The following is an 8,154-nucleotide window of genomic DNA, read 5'->3' as shown; positions in this document are numbered from 1 at the left end:
TAGTTGTTGGAGTGGTCGAGCATTTCTGTGTTCTCAAATAATATCCTGTGTCCAGGTTGGTTCATCAAGTGCTCTGCTATGGCTGATTTCTCTGGCTGAGTTAGTCTGCAGTGCCTTTCATGTTCGTTGACTTGTGTTTGGGCAATGCTGCATTTGGTGGTCCCTATGTTTACTTGTCCACAGCTGCACGTTATACGGTAGACTCCTGCACTGGTGAGAGGATCACTCTTATTTTCCTTTGCTGAATGTAGCATTTGTTTGAATTTTCTTGGTGGATCTGTAGATGGTTTGGAGGTTGTGCTTCTTCATCAGTTTGCCTATCCGGCTGCTTCTTGCCTGGGGGGAGCCTTTGTTGGGAAATGTTAGCTGGCCCTGATTGTTTCCTGTCTGGAATTCTCGTTTTCTGAGTGTTGCTCTTTATTTACCATACTGATTTTAGAGTTTTTTTTTTTTAAAAAAAAATACTGGTAGCCATATTGTGTTCATTTTCTTGGATTCCTCCTTTCTGTTGAATTGTCCACATGCTTGTGGATTTCAATGTAGGCAAAAGGTCAGGAGAGAATGCTTCAGCAACATGGCCACACAGGGCAACCCAGTGGCTCCAGCCATGCCTTGGACAAGACATCATTGCTATTGTGCGGTGATCACTTTCGGGCGAGGTTTGTTTATGGAGAGGGGTTGCCATTGCCTTCCTCTGAGGCTGAGAGAGTGCGACTCGCCCAGGGCTATTTATTTATACTGGTTTTCAAAGGCTGAGGGGAAAGAGAGGAGGGAAAGAGGCGCCTCTCGTCTCTGGGGAGAGCCACCCGAGAAGCACCCCACGGCCCTCCTCCTTTCCCAGTCTCTCCCTCTTCCCGCCTCTCCGCGGTTCAAGCATCCCTCCCGCCCACTTTCACGCGTCCTCGCTCTCAAATCTCGCGAGACCCTGCAAAGAAGGGCGGGATCTTTGGGCGGGAGCGTCAAACGGTTGAAGAAAGCGGCGCGAAGGGGAAGGTCTGCCTTGGTGTCTGTGGCGCTCAGGTGAGGTGGGGCCTGTGGGGAGTCCCCTCTACCTAGGGCCTCGCCCTCTTTGTGACCGGCTTCTTACTCCCCGAGGGAACTCTTCACTCTGGCTCTTTCTCGCTTGAGCCTCTGGACAAACCCGTGAGGAGAATTCAGTTGAGGGATATTTCCTTGGGATGGAGTCACGCGCCTCGCAGGCCCCTTAAACAAACGGGGAAAATCCTGTCACCGAACCACTTAAACGGGGAAAAGCCTGCCGTTTATCCCCCATTTCTCTTCATGATCCTGGGGGCTGAAGCCTAACCCTAACTGGTTGCCTAGAATGGGGCTGCTTTTATTTCGGTGTGCTGCTGAAAGACTGATTCCAGTGTACACATCAAAGCAGCTAGGATTGCATTCTGTAAATTGGTTTTCATAAATACAGTAGAGTCTCACTTATCCAACATAAACGGGCCATCAGAACATTGGATAAGCAAAAATGTTGGATAATGAGAGATTAAGGAAAAGCCTATTAAACATCAAATTACAGTAGAGTCTCACTTATCCAACACTCACTTATCCAACGTCCTGGATTATCCGACGCATTTTTGTAGTCTAATCTTTTCAATACATCATGATATTTTGGTGCTAAATTCGTAAATACAGTAATCACTACTTAGCATTAGTGCACATTGAACTACTTTTTCTGTCAAATTTGTTGTATAACATGTTTTGGTGCTTAATTTGTAAAATCATAACCTAATTTGATGTTTAATAGGCTTTTCCTTAATCCCTTGGAGAACAAGCCCTATGAGGAGTGGCTTAAAGAACTGGGCATGTTTAACCTGCAAAAGAGAAGGCTGAGAGGAGACATGATAGCCATGTACAAATATGTGAGGGGAAGTCATAGGGAGGAGGGAGCAAGCTTGTTTTCTGCTGCCCTGCAGACTAGGACGCGGAACAACGGCTTCAAACTACAGGAAAGGAGATTCCACCTGAACATCAGGAAGAACTTTCTCACTGTGAGAGCTGTTCGGCAGTGGAACTCTCTCCCCTGGACTGTGGTGGAGGCTCCTTCTTTGGAGGCTTTTAAGCAGAGGCTGGATGGCCATCTGTCGGGGGTACTTTAAATGTCATTTTCCTGCTTCTTGGCGGGGGTTGGACTGGATGGCCTCTGAGGTCTCTTCCAACTCTACTATTCTATGATTCTATGAAAATATCATGATATATTGAAAACATTGACTACAAAAATGGCTTGGATAATCCAGAGGCTTGGATAAGTGAGACTCTACTGTATATGGGAAAAGTAAGCAAGGGAGGTTAATATGTCTGTGGAAGGCCCAGTGTGGGAGAAAGACCTCTTGTCTCTTGTAGGCCAGTGTGATCGCATTTCCCAGTATGAACCTATGCGATCTCGCTCCCGCTTCCATCACAGGCATGGCTTGTGTGGACGAGGGAGAGGGTCTTCTCCGTGGTGGCCCCTTGGCTCTGGAACCCGCTCCTCAAGGAGATTAGGCAAGCACCCGCCCTGTCAGCCTTAGGAAAAGTTTAGGAAACTTGGCTTTTCCAGTGAGCGAGAGTAATTATTATTATATTTATGTATACACTGCCAAAGAGCCGGTGTTGACCGTAGACACCTGTAGGTCATGTGGCCGGCATGACTGCATGGAGCGCTGTTACCTTCCTGCCAGAGCGGTACATAATTGATCTACTCACATTTGCATGTTTTGTTTTGTTTTTTGCATAATATTTTTTATTTCTTGTAAGTGTAGATACAGTGAAAATGGGAGAACAAAAAGTAAAGGTAAAGGTTTTCCCTTGACGTTAAGTCCAGTCTTGTCTGACTCTGGGAGTTGATGCTCATCTCCATTTCTAAGCCGAAGAGCCAGCGTTGTCTGTAGACACCTCCAAGGTCATGTGGCTGGCATGACTGCATGGAGCGCCTTTACCTTCCCGCCAGAGCGGTACCTATTGATCTACTCACATTTGCATGTTTTCAAACTGCTAGGTTGGCAGGAGTTGGAGCTAACAGCGGGCGCTCAAGCCGCTCCCGGGATTTGAACCTGGCACCTTTCAGTCTGCAAGTTCAGCAGCTCAGCGCTTTAACGCACTTCGCCTCCGGGGCTCCTTTGGGAGAACAAAACCCAAGTAGTAAAGAATGGTGAGAAGAGAGACAGGGAGTGAAACAAAGAGGAGAAAAAAAATAAAAAATAAAAATTAATAAATTAAAAAATGAAGTGCTGTTTGACTTCCCATCTGTGCTGCGGAGACTCTTCCTCCCCCCCCCCCCCCCCCGTTTTCCTTTAACTTTTGTCATTTTCTCTAGCCTCCTTTCCATTAGCTCACTTCTATATACAAGACCTATCGTAAGATCAATTTTTCTTTTTCTCAGGAATTTTATAACGCTTGTCTAATCAGTCTTATTTTTCCCTTCTCTTATTTTTTGTGTCAAAATGTCCATTTGTATAATGTCCAATATTTTGGTTAGCCAGTCTTTTGAATTAGGAGGTTCTTTTCTTTTCCAAACTCTTGCTAAGGTCAGTCTAGCCACAGTGCTAATGTAAAATAATATTCTATCATCATTTTTCTATAATATTGAGTTTGAGAATCCTAGTAGGTACATTTCTGATTTTAATTTGAAATTGTTTCCTATCATATTTTGTGTCATTTGGTGAATTGTCTTCCAAAATTCTTTGCTTTTCCCACATGTCCACCATTGGTGAAAGAAGGTTCCTATTTTTTCCACATTTCTAGCATAATTTAAGAGTTCTTTTTGTTGAATTTTGCTAATCTGTCCGGGGTATAATACCAACAGAACTGCATCTTAAACCAATTTTCTCTTATATCTGTTGCTGCTATGTATTTTTTCCCCCCAGATTTCTTCCCAATGGTCCAAATTTAAATTATGGCCTACATCTTTTGCCCAATTGATCATGCATTCCTTAATTTGTTCTTTTTCAGTTACCCACATTAGTAATTGTTGGCAAAGTATTTTTTATTAATTTTGTGTCTTTTTGCATTATTATTTCCCATATCCCCTTGTCCAAATTAAAGCCCTTTTTGGCGTCGTCTTTGTAACTTGATTGTACTTGGTAGTACTGGTACCACGATATTTGTTTATATGTTTCTTTAATTTCTGTCTGTGTCTTGATTACAAATTCCTTGTTTTTTTTAAAATAATTGTTGATATGTTAGCCAATTTTCTTTACTAAATTTTCTTTTATGTTTTGCTTCTACAGGCGAGATCAAAAGGGGAGTTCCGGTTTGGCAGCCAGACGATGAGCAGCAGCATCCTAGGGCTCTAGGAATGCAACCCGAAGATTCGATCTTGGGAGGGTGTGTGTAATCCCCTCCCCCATAGCGGACATTTGCATGTTTTTGAACAGCTAGGTTGGTAGAAGCTGGGGCTAACAACAGGAGCTCACCCTGTTCGCTGGATTCGAACCGCCAACCTTTCGATCAGTCAGTTCAGCAGCTCAGTGATTTAATCCGCTGCGCCACTGGGCACATCCCTCCCCCATTTCCCAATCCCAATTCACATTAGATGTCTTCTAAGTCTTCTATCTCCAGAGATGGTTCACTAAGAGAAACAAAAAAAAATAATATATAAGAACATAACACTCATAGGCTCCCCCAGCCCCAAAAAAGGCCCAGCCCACACCCAAAAAGTGAGAAGTTACCTCAATCCCTGAGACGGCTGTCTCCAAAGTGCGTCGTTTCCTCCCCTGGCCAGGGTGAACTGTCAAAGAAAGAGAAGAGCAAAATGACTATTGATAAACTTTCTCTGAAAACCTGACCTCCCCTTCCCCTTTGCAGAAAGGCAGTACACCTGCTTTTCACTCCTTACCCAGGAGTCATACCCAGGTGCCTCCTTCCACCCCGGCTCAGCTGTGAAGATGCCATCCATGAGCGCTGTGAAAGAAAGATGAGACTTTGCTGAAATTCTGATCTCTTCCCAGAAGTACAATTCTCCTGCCTTTCCCTCCTTACCCAACTGTCCCAGGTGGTGATTGTGGAGGAGGTGGATTCCTGGGTCTCAACTGGAGCACTAGAGAAGAAGAGAAAAAAGCAAAACATGGGCAGTAGATTAAAACACAATCATTGGCACCAATATGTGCAGTCCCTTACCGCATTTCTGGATGGTATCAGCCGGGATGGGAGGAGGGAGGGCCTCATTCAAGGAGAGTTCTTCATTCATGGGCACCCTGACCAGGGAAGGAGGAGGAAGATCTGCCAGTCTGGACGCACAATGGAGACAGCCGTTTCAGGAAGAGGATATGGAGAGAGACGGCTGTCTCCAAAGTGCGTCGTTTCCTCCCCTGGCCAGAGTGCACTGTCAAAGAAAGAGAAGAGCAAAGTGACTATTGATAAACTTCCTCTGAAGTCCTGACCTCCCCTTCCCCTTTGCAGAAAGGCAGTACACCTGCCTTTGGCTCCTTACCCAGGTGTCACACTTTTCTACTTGAATGGGGCCCTGCCTCCTCCCATCCCGGCTGAGCTTCAAGGATTCCATCCATGAGCACTGTGAAAGAAAGAGATGAGACTTTGTTGAAATTCTGATCCCATCTTCACAGAAGTACAATTCTCCTGCCTTTCCCTCCTTACCCAACTGTCACATGTGATCGTGGAGGAGGTGGACTGGGTGGTATCAACTGGAGCACTAGAGAAGAAGAGAAAAGAGCAAAACGTTAGCAACAGAACCCTGTGTAACTTTTGAAGGGGATCAAGGGTTACAACAGGAAAGCACCAGTGAAGGAAAAAAAAACAACCCAAAGTGAAGGAGGAAGGGCTTACTTTAATGGATGGACTTTAATAGATCTACAACAAGGAAAAAAATTCCTGCAGGTCTTCCTGAGGTTCTGCAAAGAAGAAAGGAGAACAAGGTCAGAGGGAGAAAGGAGTTGTCTTGAGAGAGGGGCTGTTTTAGGGCCATTGCTCTTCCCGTCCCCAAATCTGGGCCGTTCCTCCCACCCAATATCACCTGGAAAAGGGGGGAAGAGCAGCATCCCTGACTTCCCCTCCTGGTGATCTGGTACAAACAAACAAGCCATAGGCATTCAGTCCAACCCCTTCAGTCAGGCAGGAGACATCATCCAAGCCCTCCTAACACATGGCCATCCAGCCTCAAGAACAACAACAGTAATACAGGAAGAGACCCCTAAAGGAGATGTAGTCTATCCCCTTCCTGCCTTCATGCAGGAAAACCAGAATAAAAACCTCAACAGATGGCCATCCAGCTCCAATAATAATAATAATGAAAGGGACCCCTAAAGGAGATATAGCCCAACCCCTTCATGCCCATGCCGCCTTCCACCCCACCCAAGCACTTACTTTGATGAGGTTTTTTAACGGCATCTTCAGACAGGTGACAGAAAGACAAGATAGCAAAAAAAGGCAAATCTGACTTTTGCCACTGCTGCTACAGAATGGGCGGTATGAGTCTGGTTCAGAACTGCATTCTCATGACAATGGTGTAAAAAAGGGTCCCCAGCCTCCAGGGAAGTGATGGTCCCTTAATTCATATACATTAGGCAGTGTCTCCACCAAATTTGAAACCAGTGTTAACAAATTAAAGAGCAATTAGAAGAAAAAAGAGTCCAACACATTATACATGGCCTCCAAAATCAAGACCAGAAGACCTCTTGGACATCCACCTATTTGTGGGACAACATTAAAGGGATGCCACATCCCCTGTCTTTCAGAGCCCGAGAACAGATGCTGGGAGGGTTTTGTCCCATGTTTCCACCAAATGGGCCCATCAGTTACAAGTACAGGTTTAGTTATATCACGCGAAAGTGAATGGAACGGTCCAATCTACAGTTGTATCTGTTGGGCAAACTAACGGTTGTCCAAGGCCACCTTTCACCTATGTTTTTGTTCTCGTTTCGGGGCATTCCAGTATCAATCCTGGAGACAAAATTTGCCAAATGGTAAAAACGCATAGAAAAGTTGGTAAAAGGAATATATCTTTAAGCTTCCACATTTTTAGTCTCACATCATGGGGAGTTTGAACCCTTTTCAATTTAAATAATATTACAATACCTTTGAATTGGTTCAGAAGGTTTAGTTTGGAAATTCCAATTAATTCAAAAGAAGGCAGCAAGACTAGTGACAGGAACATCTAGGAGTGATTCCATTGGTTGCCCATCACTTGGAAAACCTACCCAGTCTGTTTTAATTATGGCTTTTACATCATATTCTGTGTTTCTGTATTTTAACAGAATGCGCCAATCTGCATATTTATAAGTATATTTTTATGAATGTAATGTAATTAATTTTAATTGAATTGCAATGTATTGTATTATTTTTATATATGTGCTTTATTGTAAGCCGCCCTGTGTCCCCTCTTGGATGAGAAGGGCGGGATACAAATGCTATAATAAACAAACAAATAAATAAATTTAATATGTGCATGTTTTAAAATATGCTTTTCTGGTTGCATTTAACTAAGTTTCCTTATGTGGTTTGATAGATGTATTTAACTAGGTTGTGTCTTCCCTCGGACCAAATAGAGAGGCGGGCAATAAATAAAAGATTATGATTGTTGTGGTTATTCGCAATCTGTGTGTCCACAGGATGATTTACAGCAGGTCTAATTTTTTCAATTGGGCTTTACTGGGATACACCAAAGACAGGCAAACGGATTAGCCCAAACCTGCTTCCCTTTAATGCTTACTTCTGCATACTGGGTAGGCCATGATTGGGCTGAGTCTTCTGGCCATCTTCATGGAAATGGTGTTTGGGGGGAGGTTCTGGGTGTCCTAAGCATTAAGTTGTGGGTTCCAGATTAGGAAAGGTGGGAGAGTGCATAGGGGACACGGTCAAAACAGGTCCATGGGATGGATGTACCAGTTGTGGGAGGAAGGTCAGCTGCTCACTTAGACTCTCCATGCAGCTTTGTAGAAATATATGACAAGAAGTGGCCTAGTAACGCAGCTGCTGGAAAAAGAATTAAAATCTGGTCCAACTGAAGCCCGTTTGACCTCGGAGACCATTGGAAGATTCAGAATCGACCCATGGAAAAAGCATTCAAAACCATGGAATACTTGGGTCTATGGGGAAATTGCCTGCCTGTAGGAGAGCCGTTTAGCCTCTTTTCTTGAGGAACCTTTCTTCTCTGGGAGTCTACCCTGAAGGAACATTTCCTGAAGTGCCTTCCCATTCCCATTTCTG

General features: G+C 44.3%; 1 long non-coding RNA gene across 1 annotated transcript; it reads left to right on the top strand.

Annotated features, from left to right (window-relative positions):
• The first annotated feature begins 919 nt into the window (after positions 1-919).
• LOC134299319 (uncharacterized) lies at positions 920-7,534 on the top strand. Its single transcript, XR_010006501.1, has 3 exons — positions 920-1,020; positions 2,990-3,142; positions 4,221-7,534. It is a non-coding gene; the product is annotated as an uncharacterized LOC134299319 (long non-coding RNA).
• Positions 7,535-8,154: the final 620 nt, after the last annotated feature.

This window comes from Anolis carolinensis, chromosome 5 (genome assembly GCF_035594765.1).
Source record: "Anolis carolinensis isolate JA03-04 chromosome 5, rAnoCar3.1.pri, whole genome shotgun sequence".
NCBI classification, from domain to species: Eukaryota; Metazoa; Chordata; class Lepidosauria; order Squamata; family Dactyloidae; genus Anolis; species Anolis carolinensis.
The sequence above is the reverse complement of the archived record's forward strand: the minus strand, read 5'-3'. Positions and strand labels throughout refer to the sequence as shown.